The sequence below is a fragment of the Rhamphochromis sp. 'chilingali' genome (assembly GCF_963969265.1).
Source record: "Rhamphochromis sp. 'chilingali' genome assembly, chromosome: 16".
Lineage (NCBI taxonomy): Eukaryota > Metazoa > Chordata > Actinopteri > Cichliformes > Cichlidae > Rhamphochromis > Rhamphochromis sp. 'chilingali'.
The window spans coordinates 32,220,080-32,240,307 of NC_137943.1; the positions used below are offsets into that span (position 1 = coordinate 32,220,080).

The 20,228-nt window shown below is 39.9% G+C and overlaps 2 long non-coding RNA genes across 2 annotated transcripts; one reads left to right on the top strand and one right to left on the bottom strand.

Moving 5' to 3' along the window:
* LOC308383564 lies at nt 1–4,338 on the bottom strand. The gene is made up of 5 exons (XR_013969164.1): nt 3,489–4,338; nt 2,614–2,711; nt 1,806–1,916; nt 1,609–1,720; nt 1–1,528 (listed from the first exon to the last, which is right to left on the bottom strand). It is a non-coding gene; the product is annotated as an uncharacterized lncRNA (long non-coding RNA).
* A 10,609-nt stretch (nt 4,339–14,947) lies between these two features.
* LOC308383571 lies at nt 14,948–20,107 on the top strand. Its single transcript, XR_013969172.1, has 2 exons — nt 14,948–15,943; nt 16,239–20,107. It is a non-coding gene; the product is annotated as an uncharacterized lncRNA (long non-coding RNA).
* Nucleotides 20,108–20,228: the final 121 nt, after the last annotated feature.

Here is a 20,228-nt window from a genome sequence, read left to right on the forward strand (position 1 = left end):
GCAGAGGCCTGAAAAACAGGTGGGGGTCCTCCACCACCACCACTCACAGAGGCTGAGCAGTTGGCCCTCAGCCAAAACAGTGGGCGCCCTGTGGCTGAAGGCATCTCTGCGGGGACATCCTCTGAGTCAATAACCCCGCAAGACACAAGTGCCTACATAAGAGGTAAATTCAAAATAATACATGATGTGCATACATCCTTTCTTCACAGTCACCTTTGCAGTGCTACTCATTCATTTGATAAACTCTTTACCATAATGGATTATTTTGTAGTGAAGTTATTTTCCTACTGATTTTGCCTTCCCTCAGTCTTGGTTGTCTTTGAGAGCATAATGACAATGAAGTGTAAGGTGATTGGTATATGTTTGTTAATTGCCATTTGGTCCCTTGTAAGTTATAAGTGACCTGTATAAACCTCATATTCTATCAGTTGATGGTGATGGTGTACTGCATCTGGTGCAGCCTCCTGTTGAGCCAGACCAACATGCAGTTATGAGTACTCTTAATACTCCACAGATTATATGAGTTTACAGTAGAACAGCAATGTTGTTAATTTCTTTACTACAGGAAAATAATGAAGAAACATTGACAGCTGTTACAGAGGAGGAAGCAACAGAGACACTTTATGAGGTTTACATCTTACAATGGAAAATATAACAATTGAATAAAATGTGGTACTATAATAAAACCATGGACTTTCTATGTCTCTAACAGAGTGATGATGGAAATGAAGAGGAAGAGGGTCCAGCCACGTCTCCAACAAACCTTTCCTCAGTAAGATGTTCAGCACTGATTTACAACCAACCTAAGTAGGCATGTACTATGAATGTCAATGCTATTTTCTGTTTCAATAGCTCCCTGTAAAGCAGCTGTACAAGACCCATTTGATCAAGAAAATAAAAAAATGTGACTTGGAAATGGAACACTTCAAGCAGCAGATCCAAAAGACCAAGATTGAGATTTTACTGCTAGAACATCAGTTAAGGGTGGGTGAAGTGGTCAGAGATGGACGAATTATTTCAGTGTTATATACTTATACATAATAATATACTTATTAATACTTTGTGTACAGGAAATACAGGCGACCAATAAAGCCAGTTGAACAAAAAATCTGTTTATTCTTCTTTCAACATGTTGAGATGATGGGTCAAAGGAAATGATTGTGACATATGGTGTCTCTGACTGCTCTTCCATCTTGTATGTCCGTGGGAGGGTCAGGATGTTCATGGTTTGGATCACTGTTGATGTTTGGTTCAGAAGGACAGTGTTCTCCTCTAATTGTGGCAATGTTGTGAAGAATCACACATGCCACAATAATGTCACATGCCCTTTCTGGGGTGACCCTGAGTCTTTGAAGGCACTGGAACCGGGCCTTAAGCATTCCGATAGTCATTTCAACTCTGGCTCTTGTCCTGCAATGAGCCAGATTATATCGCTGCTGTGGGCCCGGTTCAGGGTCAGGGTAAGGGGTAAGCAAATAGGGTAAACATGGATACCCCCTATCACCAAGCAAGCAGCCAGTGAACTCTCCTAAGACAGAAGGATACACTTCAGTTCAAATGTCCCTGTAGCAATTGGTCTTTATATATTTTAAAGTATTTTCAACTCACCATGTCCAAATTTTGTGCTCAGTGTACATTCACGAAAGATTCGTGAGTCATGAACAGAGCCTGGCCACTTGGCTTCCACATTTGTCATAATGTTGGCAGCATCACATATGATCTTCACAGTGCAGAGAACACAAATTAGCATCCATTACTATAATGAAATAATTTGTTAGTTTGAAATGCTACAGGGAACTATGTACCTGTACATTAATGCTGTGGAAAGACTTCCTGTTCATAGTCTCCTTCATTTACTGAAGGAGCAATGATTGGAATGTGAGTGCCATCTATACAGCCAATCACGCCTGGGAACCCTGAAAATAAATGTAAAATTTAAGTAGTAGTTCAAGTATCACCACATCATGAATTGAGTTTTGTTCATCCTGATACCTGCAATTTTGTGGAATCCCTCTTTGATAAATCTTGTGGGTCTGTGACCGGGGAACACCACAGACGAGTACAGGAGACGTTTCAGTGCAACTGTAACATTCCTGACTGCCCGACAGACGGTAGCCTTGGAAACGTGCTCAGCATCACCAATATTATACAGAAAGCTCCCGTTTGCAAAAAAACGAAGTGCAATACAAATAATATGTACAGAACTGAGAGGATGTCCGCGATGTGTCACATGAGCAATATTAGGCCTGAGGATGTTATTCAAATGAATTATAGATTGTGCTGAAAAACGGTAACGTTCACACAGAAAATCATCAGGAAATGATCAAATGTCCAAACGCGCTCTAATCACTCTCTCCCGGCGGAGAGCTCTGCGGAGAATTTGGGCTTCAACATCTACTGGCTCTTCGAGGTAGGGGCACGCCATGTCCGACACTTCCTACTGTCAGGTTTCCGACAAAGAGGCGGAGACAGTCAGGGTTAGTTGTGGTAAACCTGCTAGGGGGCAGGTTAGCTTCACGGAGTGTGTCGTCATAGTGACTCACTCAGGATTCATCTGAACTCGCTTTGTGAAACCGAAAACCCAGAGTTTTCGTTAACTCAGGGTATACTTACTCAGAGTTTGCACTAAACCGGCTTTCTGAAATAGGGCCCAGGTCAGACAGCCTAACATACTTCTGCTCCCCACCAAACAAAACACGCAGCAACATATTCTGTTCACAAAACAAAAGAGAAAAAAATAATAAAGGAAAGAGTTTAAAACTGTGGATGTACTTTAGAGCTTTAGTTTTTATACAAAATAGAAGCAGTTAAAAGTCAATATTACTTAACAGCTACAGCATGAAGAAATAAGTAACAGATTAACTGCTAATAAAGATCCTTTATCAACCAGTGTTACTGCAAATGGACCAAGTGTGACTAACATCTAATATTGTTTAATAACTTTAGTCTACTTATCAAGTATTGGTCGCTCTTACTGCAATTCGCTTTATTTCTGTGAACAATTACTGTATATTAACATATCATTAACATTGCTGTCAATTAATTTATATAAAATAATCTGAATTAATTCTAAATTAGTGTAAGCCTTTGGCATTTGCTTAAAAGAATATAAATCAGTAGAGTAAACTTTATTGTAATGTTACCCACTTTTTCTGATAGTTCCTTCGAAGCTAATTAGCGATTATTAGCTTACTAATAAACGGTAATTTAGTTGCTAAAACTATCCCATTAGACATGTGACAATAATATTATCTAAGCTGCACTTAGAAGAAATACATAGTTAACATGTTTTAGGTTAATCTTAACTCAGTGAGAATATAACGAACATTTGAACTTTTAGCAATGGTTAGCATGTAGCTACTCGACAATATCATTAAACCTATGGGTAAATGCTGCTAACTCGACATCAGTGTAACTATAAAGAGCTATTTAGTTTAAAAATACTTACTAAACAATGTTACCAGTATGGGAATGTTAACTTAACTTACCTGACTGTGGTAGCTCTCAGACCGCACACTGGACTGGTACTAATCAACACTGTGTGGAGTTATGTCTTCACTCCGTGTCTACAGAACTTTACACTGACTTTTAACTCTGACGTTAGAGCTGGTTTACTCCTCACAGAGTTGTATATACTCTCTCTAGGTTAAAATAGGTTTACACTGAAATATTGACACTCCATTTTTTACTGTGCAGCACGTATAGTGGCTGTGTCCTGTTTTAAGATCATACATGTAAAATTGTTGTCTGACCTCCGTCTGCATGCAGGTAAACTGAGGGTCTGTTGAGCTGATCGCTGGTTTCGTGAGAAAAATGTCAGCTCGTTCTTTATGTTACAGAAGCACAGAGACACAAGACCAGGCGGAAAGAGACGATCGTTCGGTGAAAATGAGAATCTGCGAATGCAACATGTGGAACACGGAGAGTGGAATATGTAAACAAACCGGTTAACGTAACCCCCTCGGTGCACTCTGCATGCTAACTGTTAGCAGAGCTAGTGAAATCTCTGAAAACATCTGAGCACTTTTGCAAACATGTTCTATGTTGACAACCTGACCAGACATGTGAAGATTACGGCGCGACATTCGCAGCTAAAACACTGTTAAAAGTGTAGTTGGTGACAGAAAAACGGGATATTTTAAAACTACACCACCACCATTGCTGCCTGTGATTTGAAATGCATTCTGGGATACCTGGCTGCCCCAAGTCTACACAAGCAATCGATTATCTAGGATCGACCTGTTTTGACTTACTTTGCACGGCAACCAATCAAATGTTAGAGAAGCTGCATGGGCAGCGTTAACCCCGCCCCCTGAGTTTGATGGGTGAGGCTGACAGATAAAATTATTTCAAGATGAGAGCCAGACGCCAGGACTGCCAAAATGAAATAAATAAATATAGCATTAAATAATTAATTAAATGTGTCAATAATTAATTAAATGTGTCAATAATTAATTAAAATGTGAAATATATAAATAATTAATTAAATGTGTCAATAACTAATTAATTACATGTGTCATAACTATTTATTTAAGTAATTAATTCCAATTTTAATTAATTATTGCCACATTTAATTAATTATTTAATGATGTATTTAATTAATTCATTATGGCAGTCCTGGCGTTCCATAGTGCCCACCACCCAGTTTTAAATGCATGTAGACATTGAGGGTTCTCAGGAGGGGCCGTGCTGTACAGTACATGTACAGTGTCCATTTTTTATTTATTTATTTATTTATTAACCTTTATTTAACCAGGAAGATCCCATTGAGATTAAAAACCTCTTTTTCAAGGGAGACCTGGCCAAGATAGGCAGCAGCAGATGTCTCACAGTTACAGAAATTACTCAAACACAGGCAGCAACAACACACATGCAACAATAAGTGAAAGAATACAAATAAAATAAAAAATAAAATTCAATAAAATTCAAATAAAATAAAAAGTCAGTTAAAATGACAATCAATCTAATTGAAACAGTTGCATGTTATGGACTTGGCCTCAAGGATTCGTAGTTTAGATTTAAAATCACTTAATGAAATGAATTCAGTCATTTTCCATTCCTTCTGCAGTTTGTTCCAGGCCAAGGGTGCTAAATGGACAAAAGCTCTTTTACCAAGTTCAGTTCGGGCAAATGGAACAGAAAGCAACAAGTAACCATGCGGACGAAGAGAATACCGACCAGCATGTTTCATTACAAGCAGGGAACATATATAAGAAGGCAGCAACCCAAGTATCGCCTTATATATAAAACTGTATAAATGAGAGTTCCTCCGACTTACCAAAGCAGGCCATCCTACCTGAGAGTATAACTCACAGTGGTGAGTCTGAAATTTACGGTTAGTGATGAACCTCAGAGAAGCACGATACACAGAATCAACCATTCGAAGACATTGAGCAGAAGCATTCATATATAGAATATCACCATAATCCAGCACAGGCAAGAATGTTGCAGCAACAAGCCGCTTCTTTGTATTAAAAGAGAAACACAACTTATTTTGAAAATAAAATCTCAGTTTTAACTTCAGGTTTTTCACAAGATTCTCTACATGTGGTTTGAAGGTAAGCGAGTCATCAATTAAGATTCCCAGATATTTATAGGTGTGAACCAACTCTATTTTATTACCTTCAAGAGTGGTTACTGATGGGATTGTTTGGGCTCGTCTCCTTGATTTAGAAAACAACATGAGCTTTGTTTTGTCTGCGTTGAGAACAAGTTTAAGCTGATGTAATGAGTGCTGGACAGCAGAAAAGGCTTTCTGCAAGGAGTCGATGGCTTGGACAAGAGTTGAACCACAGCTGTAAATAACTGTATCATCAGCATAGAAGTGCAAGTTTGCATCTGGCACATGTAGACTAAGATTGTTTACGTAAATGATAAATAGAAGGGGACCTAATACAGAACCCTGTGGCACTCCGTTGTGCACTGTAACAAAGTCAGAACATAGACCGTCAGATTTAATGCCCTGAGTCCTGTTACTGAGGTAGTTTGAGAACCATGCCACTGCTCTCTCAGAGAGTCCTGACTGGAAGAGTCTAAGTTTTAAAATACAATGATCAACAGTGTCAAATGCTTTTGACAAATCAATAAAAAGGGATGCACAGTGTTGTTTTTTATCAAGTGCAATAGTAATATCATTTACCACTCTAATTGCAGCTGTGATAGTACTGTGATTCTTCCTAAAGCCTGATTGATATTCAGATAAAATGGCATTGATGTGCAAAAACTCCTTTAACTGCTCACACACAAGAGCTTCAAGAACTTTAGCCAGCACAGATAGATTAGATATTGGTCTGTAATTAGTTAACACTGCTGGGTCGCCCCCTTTTAATAGAGGAACAACAAAAGCTGATTTCCATACTGAGGGAATTTTATTCGTATCCAGTGTGAGGTTGAAAAGTGTTGTGAGAGGCTCTGCTACAAAATCAGCTGCCAGTTTCAAGAAGTAAGGATCTAGTAAGTCTGGCCCTGGAGATTTTCTAGGATCTAACAGTTTAAGAGCTTTACAGACCTCCTGCACAGAGAAAGGAACAAAGTTAAATGGCTGACCAGTGTACACCGGAAGGTTTGTGCCAGATTTTACAGAGACTGGGTTCAGAGAGTCAAACAAAGAGCCAGAAGATATAAAGTGCTTGTTAAAACAATTCATAATCTCCTTCCTATCATAAACAGGAACAGAATCCTTAAAAACATAGGTGGGTAGAGCGTGGGAGCTTTTACTCACTGAAAGAGACTTAATGATTTTCCAGAACTTCTGTGGATTATTTAGGTTCTCAGTGGTGACAGACAGATAATATTCTGTTTTAGCTTTCTTAATAGAGGAAGTACATCTGTTTCTTAGTTGTCTGAAAAGAAGCCAATCACTGGGGTAGCCTGTTTTCCTCGCTTTGGCCCAAGCCAGATTACGCTCATGAATGATATCTGCCAGCTCTTGGGAGAACCAGGGGTTTTCACGACCTTTTATCCTATATCTTCTTAATGGAGCATGTTTATTCACAATTTGCATAAACCCATCCTTAAAGAATGCCCACGCTAATTCTACATCAGGGATCAATCCTATTTTCTTCCAGTCATAATTTGACAAATCATGATAAAATGCTTGCTCATTAAAATGTTTAAGAGTTCTTTTAAAAATAATACCATGTTGTGACTTGGCCACTTTAGTATTTCTAATAGCAGCAACAACACAGTGGTCACTTAAGTCGTTACAAAAGACACCCAAAGATGAAAATTTATGAGGAACATTTGTCAAAATCAAGTCAATCAAGGTAGACTTTTCGGGGCTTTTGAGATTCGGCCGAGTGGGTAAATTGACCAGCTGGGTAAGACTGATAGAATCACAGAAAGATTTAAAATCATCTGAAACAGTTTTGAGCCAATCCCAGTTAAAGTCACCAGCTAGAACAAGCGCCCCATAATTTAGTCTGGACAGCAAAAGGTTTAAAGAACGCAGAGCTTCTGTGGAGGCAGAAGGGGGTCGATAGCAACAAGCAACTGTTATGCAAAGACCCTTTGCAACATTCACATTCAGAGCCAAAAATTCCAATTGTTTGCAAATTGATTCTGATAGAACTATTGTAGCATCAAATTTTGACTTAACATAAGCAGCAACACCACCACCTTTCTTAAACCTATCGGTGCGATAGATATTGTAGCCAGCCATGCTAACATGTTCATCAGATATATATTTAGACAACCAAGTTTCAGAAATGAGGACAATATCTGCATCTGTTGATTGAACCCAGATCTTGATCATATCCATCTTGGGTAACAAACTGCGCACATTAAGATGAACTATCTTCAGCCCAGGTGAGGATTTAAATTCAGATGGTGTCTGGCTACATTGCAGCTCAGGGCCTGGGTTAGGTTGCACATTACCAGATAAGAGCAGTAGTAAGACGATCAGAAGTCTCTGCTTTGTACTTATTGATTTTGACGTGTGAAATGTTGACACAAAGCAGGATTTTTCGTAACTAATTTTGTAATTGTACAAAGTAAGAAGGTTTTGAAGATGAGGTAAATCTTTCTGTAGTTCAAAATGATTAATGTCCTGTTCCAAATACATTGGAAATTGTACAGGATGTATAGCAGCAGTGACGCATGTAGATCTGGGAACCATGTCTCGCAGAATGGGGTCACTGTTAAATGTTCTCATCTTAGAAAAATTGAGAGTCCAAAAGTCCCCCACGGCCAATAAGCAAAGTAAAGTTATTAAAAAAGCCATTATCCAAAACACAATGATTGTTGATGCTGAATTAAATAGGCTGCACAAACCTAGGATGGCAAGTAAGGCTCCAGCCAAAAGTTCGGGTCCTGGTGGCTTGCTAGCAGAGGGCTTCTGCTAGCACATTCACCAATGTGGTGTAGAAGGCTTCAATCAACAGCACAGCGCCCAATGTATTGCAGATAAGCTTTTCGAGCAGCACAGGCCTTGGTGTGGTGCTGATGTCTTGCACTAGCAACACAGATGCAGTTTGTTCAGCCGGCAGCAAAGGCCCTGGTGTGCTGCAGACGGCCCCAGCCAGCAGCACAGGCCCTGGGGTGTTGCCTATGGGTCCAGACGGCAGAACAGGCCCTGGTGTGCTGCAGATGGCCCCAGCCAGCAGTACAGGCCCTGGTGTGGTGCCTATGGGTCCAGCCGACAGTGCAGGCCCTGGTGAGGCTCAGTTGGTTTATGCTAGCAGCACAGGCCCTGATGTGGTGCCTATGGGTCCAGCCGACAGTGCAGGCCCTGGTGAGGCTCAGTTGGTTTATGCTAGCAGCACAGGCCCTGGTGTGGTGCAGACAACCTCTGGTAGTAGCAGAGGTCCCCCCCAAAAAAGACCACTTTCCAAGAATTTACAGAATAGTTTAAAATACTCTTTGTGTCTGTATCCAGGTTGGATGAGCGCCGAGTATTTGTATATGTGTGCATGAGGGTGGGAATGCATGTTTAGGTCTGTGTGCGCCTATTCGTCTGTGTCTATATGTCAGCTCGGGTCTTACACTCCACCCCCTTGGAACATCTCAGGCCCTCCAAGGTATGGAGGCTTATTTCCCCTCACCACACTCCCTGCTGGTGGCTGATGCCCTCAGACATCGGTGCGTTCTTGGTGTCCAGGGCTGGACGCTCAGGTCTGTACCAGCTCACTCCCCGGTACGGCTGCTTGGTGGGGCCTGGTGCCCGTGGCTCGGTCGGGCCCCTTGCGGGGGCTCGATTCACTCTGGCACAGCTGACTGCCGGCAGAGCCCGCGTGTACGTCACTGCCGCCCCCTCTGGCTTCTGCTCTGTGGCTGTTGGGTGACCCCTCATCTGGGGTTCTCCTCAGCTCTTCCCAGGAAGGTGGCACGGTTGCCCCTCCGGTGGTCCTCTTTGGGCGCTCGCACTCTGGGGGCCTCTGGATGTCTGGGGCCTGGATCTCCTCCATGCCTGCTTCATGCCCTGGGGGACGGGGCTGTGGCTCCCCACACCAGCAGATCGTTACATGGAGAAGCCTTTTGAATAGACGAGCACTCAGCCACACAGGTGTTCACACACACAAGCTACACCTTTCTTGGCTGCTACCTCAAACCACATTATGCGATGTCAATCTTGCGTGCTGCACAATCACATTCAGTATTTAATATTTACTGTTATTTACACTTAGCTAGATTATTGCAATGGTGTTGTGTTATTATGTTGCTCTCTTTTTTGCTTGTTTTCTCTTATTTTCTTCTCTCAACAGGTGACCTGGGAGATATTTTTTAAGTGCCCTTTCTCACTGTCCCTCTTCCCCTTTTCTTCCTTCCTTCCTTCCTTCCTTCCTATCCCCCAGTCATGTCTGTCCTATCTGTAACAACTGAAAATAAATTAAAATAAATAAATAATAACAAAGGTTGATCAAATGGACCAATATGGCAAGGCCGTGATGGTCCATTTGGTAAATTAAGTTAGTTGGGCATCTTTTTTGGCCTTCAGACAATAATTCTGATGGCTAAAAAACAAAACGGGACAACAACAAGAAAAGAAAGAAAGAAAGAAAAAAGTAATAAAAATGTATCTAAAACATATTTTAAGATGAATCTTTTTATGACTGAGTAAAAAAAAATGCTAAAATTCGAGTGCAGTGTTGAGTAAAATGGTTTTATTAAAATTTAATTGACCCTTTGAAATTATTTGTTGGAAGTCTTAAATCCCACTGAACAGGGGAAGAGAAAGAGACAGAGACACAAAGATAGCAACACAGAGGTAAATAAACATGGAGACAAGACACTGAGAATAAGACAGAAGGGGAAATGCCCAAAGTCTCATATCTCTGACAAGTTAAGTCACTTTTATTCATAAAAAAACCCAGAACTTAAATATAATTATAAACCACACATAAACATAATCATAGAACAATTAAAAGTATAACATACCAAAAACACATCAAATGGAGAGTGAAGCAAATATTATTAATAACAACAAATGCACATATTAATAATATAAACCAAAATCCTTCAATAAAAAGGCTACAAACAGAAACAACAATTTGAAACAGCAATAAGAAAACAGTGAAAGTGACTACAGATATAGACCTTCCTAGGGAGGCCTGAAGTGCAAACATACCCTCTACACTCCCTTCATAAAACAGGGGACCATGATTACCACCATAGTTGGCCGGTCTGAAGGCACTGACCTCAACTTCCATACAATGTTTGAGCAGGACAACCAGGACAGACCCACAACATACAGAGCCTTAAGTGACCGCAGGCAAATCTCATCCACCCCACCACCACAGTGATGGGCAAGTCTCCCTGCCCACTGTACAAAATGTGCTTCACAGACGTTGTTTCATGTTGTAAAGATTGTGCCTTAAAAAAATAGCCACAAGAAGTTTTAAAGAAATCTTTATTTCACTTTTAAGACACATAACCAACACCAACATACGAATCAACAGGATGAGCACATGCTGAAATTCAGTCTTCATGAAAATCAAGATTAAATCACAAAATGTTTGGTCTCATGTGTGTTTCTTTCCAGCTTTGACTCTGTGGAGTAAAACCTCTCCACTAAACAAAAAAATAAAACATCTCAGCAACTTTTTTGTCACCTCCACAGCTCAACACGATACAAATATCACATCAAATGAATGTAAATACGTGTTTCATCTTCATTACAGGTTTTAATGGAATATGCAACAAACAGAATTAGGGCTGTGACATATCATATGATCTGCAATAATACTGGTATAAATGTTTACAAAAAAGTGTGTTTAGAGGAACATCATGTGTTTGCATTCACCCCAATGAGTCAACCCCAGTCATGTCTCACAGCCAGAGCCATATGTCGGGCTCCAGTCACAGTTTGGTAGCTGAATGTTCGCAAAATATGCAAGAAAACTTTTCCCACTGAAAGTGAAAAAAGCAAACCTGTTACAACACTTTAAGCAAAAACACACTTGAGTACAACCGGGCTGTGAAGGCACGTGAGCAGGAGATACTAGCAGCAGTGATGTGCGACCCAAAGGTAAACAAATGATTCAACCATGCATCACTGGAGCACTCGCGAGTTACATTTCATATAACAGCAAGAGCAGTCAGTGGATGGAAATTACTGATGTGCTACACGGTGGAAAAGCAGGAGGTTAAAAAGCTCGACCCAAGATGAAACAAACCAGGTAGAATTTCTTTTCCTTATATGACAGAATTGTGCAGGCTCCTTAAGCATTACAAGGTTATTTTGGATATTAAGCTAGAGTGTAAGCACTTGTAATACACTTTTCTTAAAACTTCCAGGAAAAACACCCCTGAGGATACTTATGTGCTCATATTTCATGTATGCCGTGTCACTAACATTGCACTATAATGTTGTTCATAGAGTATTTAAAGGTAGAATGGGAGGCAGAGCCTTCAGCTTTTAAGATTAGACTTAAAACTTTCCTTGTTGCAGATGGGGGTCCCTCCCTGAGCCTGGTTCTGCTGGAGGTTTCTTCCTGTTAAAAAGGAGTTTTTCCTTCCCACTGTCGCCAAAACGCTTGCTAATAGGGGGTCATATGACTGTTTGGGTTTTCTCTGTTTTCATTGTATTATTGTTGGGTCTTTACCTTACAATATCAAGCACCTTGAGGTGGCCACATTTTCATACTTTGAATTAGCTAAGCTGTCATCAGTGACAGCAGCTCACTGGAAGAGAAAGATGGAAAATCCATCATTTACTTACACATATAAATGCTGCTGCCTGCCGAGCTGATAAAATGTACATTATTTTTTTTAAATGTAAGTTTCTCGAAATATTATTTTGAGGCTATATCTCCCACCCCTACATACAATAAACAATACAGAGTTTTTTAAGGAAGGAGGTCATCTGATCTGCTCTGATCTGGCTTCTCAGTGGACTGCTTCATCTGACAGTTCTCCCACTTTTAACTAGTGTGAATCCTCATGTGTCTTTGTAACTGTATCCTCTGAATGAAGCTTCTCACCTGTGTGGTGTGGAGCAGGGAAATTATTTTACTGCTATTGTTAAATAATCATCATTATTACCATTGCATTAATAATATAATCTGGAGTTTATATTGCATTCAGGGGTTGAACAGTGTGTGTCTTTCAGAAAGGCTAAAAGTAACAGGACCGGAAACAGGCTTGGAGAGTTTTGCAGAAGTGAAAGTTATTTTGAGCAGCAGGCTAAGACGAGGCTTTAACAATGTAACAGATAGCTTTAAGAAGGCCTTAAGCAGTTATGACTATTTTATACACAATGCATATCTGTGCTTATTGAAGAGTTGGAGCTCGGTCAATTAATTGGGGGTCGGAAGCTTTGTTCGGCGCGATGTCCGGACAATCTATTGTGCAAGTGACTTGGAGCCATAGAAGGAATTGCAATACATGCTTACAAAACACTTATATATCAGATCATTTTATATTAAGCTTTTAAGTAGAGGTTCTTGGTTAAGACATTTATTTAGTAGAAGACATACATATAGTCTCAGTGAGCCTCTGGTCTGGTGAAAGGTCAGAAGTGCAACAGGGGAATTGAGAAAGAGCATGTGGGGTCAACACACACACACACACGAGTTAGATTTATTTAGAGGAGAGATTAGTCATGTCTCGGCAAGAAAGAGGAACAATTCACTTTAAGACAAGAACGGAAAGTACCAGCCATGAAAATAGAAGATGATCTTCTAGGTTAAAAGTCATTGTGGTGTTGATCTAATCTATGTATAAAATGTATCTGTGACGCATGAAGGGGCGTCAGTAAACAAGCCCTGATGCTATAAAATATCTGTTTATGCTTTGATTAAGTCGGAGATCACTTGCTGTCGGCGTACAGAGTGTTCTTCCCGCACGTGTGTATTCATTAAAATCATTGTTTGACCAAGAGCTCCTGGACCATGGGTGGTTTGTACTCTCCCTGCTCAATTTTGAATCTTAACATTTAGGGGGCTTCGTCCGGTGGTTGAGGAGGGAGGATTGGAGGTGTAGACGGTGATGTATGGTCCGTTGTGGTCAGACAGGCAGGCGTGACCCGGCAACCAAACTGAGGGGACAGGCGCCTTTAAAAAGAGGTAGGCACAGGCCTGTTGATTTTATCCGAAGTGTGCTGAATTGGATGATAAAATTAAATGTCTATTCAGTAAAAGTTGCCGGTAAATGTCTGCTTTGATTTTGATGAGAATCTCATGACAGTACTGAGGATTTAAAAGCAGTTGGACTGCTGGTAATGATTGAATGCGGTTGGACCGCTAAAAGGATTTAATACGGTTGGACCGTGGTAAGCAGTTGGACTGCTCAATGATTTTAGTATGTTAGGGAATTTGGTTATTTTTTGGTTATAAGGTTGGACCTGCTTCAGTCTTACACTTTGTTGGGTGTTTTACTGTTGTTCCAAAGTATTATAAATTATCTTAGAACGGAACCGTGGGGGTTCTAGGAAGCGCAGAGCCCGGAGGTTACGCTCCCTCCTTGTCGTGGACGCGCGACATTGACCTCTCGGCGAAGAGGGTTAGTTCAGTGTGGCTTAACTGTGGGGTACAGGGCATCCTGGAATAAGCTAGTGGTTGGACCACTCTACCGTTTGGAACGGTAGTCTGCGCTTTTTTGGTCAGCAGAAGTTGGACTTTGGGCGTGTAACTTTAACTTAAAACTTCGGGGTAAGCCTTGGCTGTGAAATGCCAAAAATAGAGCTTCAGGCAAAGTTTGGGTTGGTTGACGCTTTTAAATTGTGTTAGGGACTTTAGAGATGAGGCCAGAAACTGTTGGACAGATACTGGTTAATTGGTCGCAAAAAACTCAGGGAGTTTATCCGCTGGGCGGTTATTTTAAATTTGTCGAAATTGTGTAGGCGCTAAAGCTGACAGATCTGACAGTGGTTGTAAATATAAGACGTCGTTGTAATATAGAATAAGAAAATTTGGTGTGAGAGATCTCTGTGTGTCGAGTCAGTAATGCACTGACTGCCTGCTGCTATTTTTAGATGTGTGTGTGTGAGTGTGAAAATGCAAATTAGTAAGCAGTGAACTGTTTAAGCCACAGTTGGTTTTACAAATACTGCTGCAAACATTGTTGAGTGTGTGTTTCAAATGCCATTTATGTTTATTAGAGGACTATAAATAAAGTTTTGAGTTGCCGTAGGGGATGTATAGTAATTGACTGAAGTTGGATGTAGATATATAAATATATTGAGTGCACTGTGTATACTTAAGATTAACATATTACTTTCAGTAGTAACTTCTCTCCAGCAATAGTTGCTGGTGGGTTTTATTTTTTCAATTTCTTGTGTGTGCGGTGAGAATTAATGGAGGTTTCAATTTTTTGTTTGTTTGTTTTTTACTTGCTCTTTTTGATTATGACAAGCATGTCTAAAATACTCTTAGGAAAGTGTGTTTTGAGTTATATTCCTCAACTCTGGTCACACTTTAAGTGTGTGAATGCGGTGACTAGAAGGTTTTGAATGATGAATAAAGGTGTGAGAGGTATTTCTTGGGTGATGTAAAGTAGGATGTTTTAGGATGTTTTAAAGTTTGAAAGTGTTTTTAATTTAAGAGATGCATGAGTGATGTTATAAGAGTTTAGTTTATTTAAAAGGTGTGTGTGTGACAGGAAGTTACATGCGCATAAAAGGAAGTGACTGTGACGAGTGAGCACCCAGAGAGAGAAACAGATGAGTTAAACTTTAGGCAGATAAAGCGAATGGAGGTTTTGAGAAAAGAAATGAAAAGGATATTAATTGTATGTTTTAGTGTGTCAACACAGATTACAGATAAATAAAGGTGGACTTCTCTCAACCTGGAATTCTGAGTACGGCGCCAAAACCACTAGAGTAGCATAATTGGGAGAAAACAGGCCAGATTTTGGCTTAAAATTTTACAGCTTGACCTCGCACTTGTCCCCATCCTGAGAAGAAGCTCAAAGGACAGTTAATCTCCTGATGAAGACCGACAGAACATCGTGGACTTCAAGAATTAACAGCAGCCAAAAGACAGTGCAACTGACTCGTTAACACTGAAACCAAACTGACGGGACCAGCAGCAGCATGGAAAAGCACACGGTGCAACATGTACTGTAAATTACAGGCGGGGCAGTTGAACAGTGGGATAATGAGCTGTGGAAAGCACTGGACATTGATTGTCAGATTTGCCATGCTTGGAGTAATCTTGAAAGAGATGACTGAGAGGATCAACAGAAAAGAAGAAACCACGTGATGAAACATGCACGGTGGACAGCAGGCTGGTAAGAACAGTGTGACATGACTGTTTAAAGGCACTGAATGTGGTATTTTGCCAGGCTGGGACTTGATCCAAAAGGAAAATACTGAAGAGAAACAGAGAAGAAACAGACTGTGTTTGCTGGAATTCAAGACAACAAAAGGACACTGAGAGAAGAGGACAGTGACCAGTGAGAGGCGAAGCCGGACGAGTTCGACTGTGAGAATACAGGGTGTAATTGGATTGAAATGAAAGCCTGAACTCATGATGGTTTAGAGATGTCCACCGTCACAAACAAAGAGGTAAACAAGAATAGAAAACACACATAGACAAAGTGTTACATGTGAAATTATTTCTGGAAAGAATCAGAAGTGAGATAGTTTTGAATTAAGAAATCAGGGAAAAGATGTATGAATTAAACCTGACTATAACATATAGAGGCAATGAAGAAAGCAGCTTACACTCACTGAACAAAATACATAGGAAAAGCAATGAAGACCTGCTTACACGTATATACATGACATAAGTTGGGATTTCTGACCAGAGAGAGGGAAACGGGTAGTTTAAGTACTTATGATAATAATGAAAATGTCTTAGTTGTGTTTCTTTAGGGGCGAAAGAGACCTGGATCAATTCTCCCCATGCAGCGGTCGGAAGAAACCTGTAGGTTAACTTGACTGGACATGCCAAGGCAAGTTTCTGGTTGAATTGTTCACAGCGCCATGTCTCCATAAACCTGACAAGTGGGCTGAGGAGCAGGAATGCTGTTAATAAGGTGGGAACTTAAAATTTGGGTTAGCAAATTTGGGAAAGACAACTGACGGCTTGAGTGGAGAATTGTGCAGGAGTCTGACACACTGCAAAAGCAACATATGCAAATTCACATACACAAACAGAAAATGCATTAACCTTATAAAGACAAGACAAGCTCATGGAGTTTAATGCATAGACACTGATTAAACCTGGCTAAGAACACAAACATATGCAATGAAGAACAGCTTGCTATTTTGTATGAATGATACAATGGTGTGAATGTTTAATAAAATGCATTTGAGTTTGTAATTGAGGAATAGAAGAAGCCATATGACAAAGGGAGTGAGTTATGTAAACAAAAAGTGATTAAAGTAGTTTTAAAAGAGTGACTTAGGAGTGCTCTCTCGTACTGAGTGATCAAAACCAGTGATCACTGTAGAAAGAAATAAAATGATTTAATGAGTTGGGAATGTTTAAACATATGTTTCTGTTGTTACAGCAACTCATTGAGAGATGACTCAGTATGCAAATTAGTTGGAGTGAGTGGTGACGAAGGAACTTCCTGTGTGTGTGTGTGACTGAGGAAGTGACTTTCAGAAGAGGAAGCATAGCAGAGAAGAGAAGTACAGATTTGGGTAGGAAATTTATAGTTTAGTGATATGTTGTTGTAAGGGGGTTATGTTTTATGCTGAATTGAAGTATGTTACAGAGCATAAGGGGGTGATTTTTGTGTGCAAATTGTGTGGTTTTAATGAAACTTTCGGTGTATTGAGGAGGCGAAATTATGTGGTGGCAAAACTTTTGTGCGTTTAAGGTTGTTGAGGTTGTTGTGGTGATGGGTTGATTTTGTCAGTTAGGTTCGGGTTGTTGTTGTTGTTGTTTTTAATAGAGGGAGTTTTAGGAAACATGGACATGTCTAAAAATTGGGCCCATTATTTTGTAACAGTGCACTTAAAGAAAACCTGTCAGGTGATTTTGTTTTGTTTTTATGAGCTAACAATCAGCTCTATTTTTTCATTTCTGTTTTAAGCAGGCCTGCAACAGTGAATAACGGCGCTGAAAATTCTCGGGAAGAGCAAATATAAGGCGGCTTTCCAGATTACAATTGGCTGAGGAGAAAGCTACCTGTAAAAAGGATTTTATGCGAGTCAATCCATTCCAAAAGCATAAAGAAATATTTTCCTATGGAAAATAAAAAATGACTGAGCTCATTTTGCTGAGGGTGGAGAATCTGACGCGGGACGCTCCACTATTAGCAAAAATATGGAGTGAATGTGTGAGTGAATGTGAGGATGAATACATGTGGACAAACAATTTGCTTTTACCAGAGAAAATTTCTGTTTTGTTTTGTTGACTGGGGTTAGATTATGGGATTATAGTATATTGTTGGGAGAATGCCAAATGTTAAAGGGGAAACATTTTGATGTAACTCAGTTACCATTAATTGTAGAAACACATGACTGATAATTGTTCTGTTTTAAGTTTATTTTTATGATATAGATTGGAACATGAGTGGGGAAAACTGAGCATTTTTAAGTTTTGTATAGTATCTTGACACATGAAATGTATCAAGATAAAGGGGGGTTTAGGGTTTATTAATTTAATTGTTTAATAATTTAGGATCATTTTAGGACTTTTGGGGTTTTTGATCATTTGGATATGGTAAAACTGAAACTGTTATTTTTATGTTAAGGTTAAAGGATTAAAGAACTGAATCCTGTTTAGAAGATACAATGCCGGTTTTTCAAAGCTGTGCACAAATCTTAGAGGGAAATTGTGGGACATGTTGACAAAAGATATCCTTGGGGGAAAATTAGTGAGGGTTGAAGGAGGAGAACAGGTTTGATTTCTTTTGATTTCTAGAAGTAGTGGTTATAATGTAGGCTTACACAGACAGATATTACACAGAAACACACATGACAGTATTGATTCCAGGCATAAGGCCTAAAATTCATTTAGCTTTTAACTGAACTTAAAAGAAGGACCAAAGAGGAAGGAAAGCATATATTTTGGTTAAGTCTGATAAATTAGAATTAGAAGGTATGGTTACATTAAAAGGAGCAAATGAAATTAAAAGGCTATACCAAAACGGGTTATAACATAGGAAGTGTGAGGTTAAAATGAAGTTAACACATAGGAGTTGTTTCAAGGCAGCATTTAGCTATGATGAAATGTATACAGGAGTAATTGCTTATATGCTTAAACTTAATTGATTAAAGTGGTTGTTTTCTTTTGGATCTTTTAGAGTAGAGGAACTTGCAGCAGCGACAATTTGTGCACAGGATGTTGATGATCAGATAAGGGAAAAATAGAGCGAGCAACCGGACGTGAAAGCAGGGCTTAAAGAATTTTAAAGTGATGAGGAACGTTGAAGAATATATATAAATACAAGTCAATAAGTTAAGAACATAATTAGGATCAGGCTTTTGATTACAGAGTCACAAAAAGGATAAGTTAGGGAGATGCAGGAAAAGGTGTTTTGTTTCCTTTGCAGAAGATCTCGGCGACCACAGGAGGGGCGAGGATCCTGGAGATCTCGAGGCCGGCTGAACCACCAGAGAGGGTCTGAGCGAGGACACAATGTATTGCGACCTCTGGTGTTCCAGAGGTCGAGAGAGGGAGTGTGGAGAAGGGAAATTATTTTACTGCTATTGTTAAATAATCATCATTATTACCATTGCATTAATAATATAATCTGGAGTTTATATTGCATTCAGGGGTTGAACAGTGTGTGTCTTTCAGAAAGGCTAAAAGTAACAGGACAGGAAACAGGCTTGGAGAGTTTTGCAGAAGTGAAAGTTATTTTGAGCAGCAGGCTAAGACGAGGCTTTAACAATGTAACAGATAGCTTTAAGAAGGCCTTAAGCAGTTATGACTATTTTATACACAATGCATATCTGTGCTTATTGAAGAGTTGGAGCTCGGTCAATTAATTGGGGGTCGGAAGCTTTGTTCGGCGCGATGTCCGGACAATCTATTGTGCAAGTGACTTGGAGCCATAGAAGGAATTGCAATACATGCTTACAAAACACTTATATATCAGATCATTTTATATTAAGCTTTTAAGTAGAGGTTCTTGGTTAAGACATTTATTTAGTAGAAGACATACATATAGTCTCAGTGAGCCTCTGGTCTGGTGAAAGGTCAGAAGTGCAACAGGGGAATTGAGAAAGAGCATGTGGGGTCAACACACACACACACACACACATGAGTTAGATTTATTTAGAGGAGAGATTAGTCATGTCTCGGCAAGAAAGAGGAACAATTCACTTTAAGACAAGAACGGAAAGTACCAGCCATGAAAATAGAAGATGATCTTCTAGGTTAAAAGTCATTGTGGTGTTGATCTAATCTATGTATAAAATGTATCTGTGACGCATGAAGGGGCGTCAGTAAATCAAACCCTGATGCTATAAAATATCTGTTTATGCTTTGATTAAGTCGGAGATCACTTGCTGTCGGCGTACAGAGTGTTCTTCCCGCACGTGTGTATTCATTAAAATCATTGTTTGACCAAGAGCTCCTGGACCATGGGTGGTTTGTACTCTCCCTCCTCAATTTTGAACCTTAACAGTGGATTCTCATGTGAGTTTTCAAGTTTATCATCAGGCTGAATCTTTTTCCGCAGGTGCTGCAAGAATGTGGCTTCTCACCTGTGTGAACCCTCATATGTCTCGTTAGTTTGGATCTGTACTCAAAGGTTTTTCCACAAATCTCACATTTCACAAACTTTTTACTTGTGTCAGTTTTACGCTGACTCTCTGACACAGGAAAGTTGTCTTGCTGATCTCTGCTCTCTGGTTCAGGAGAGCTGGAAGAAAGGAGATGTTCACT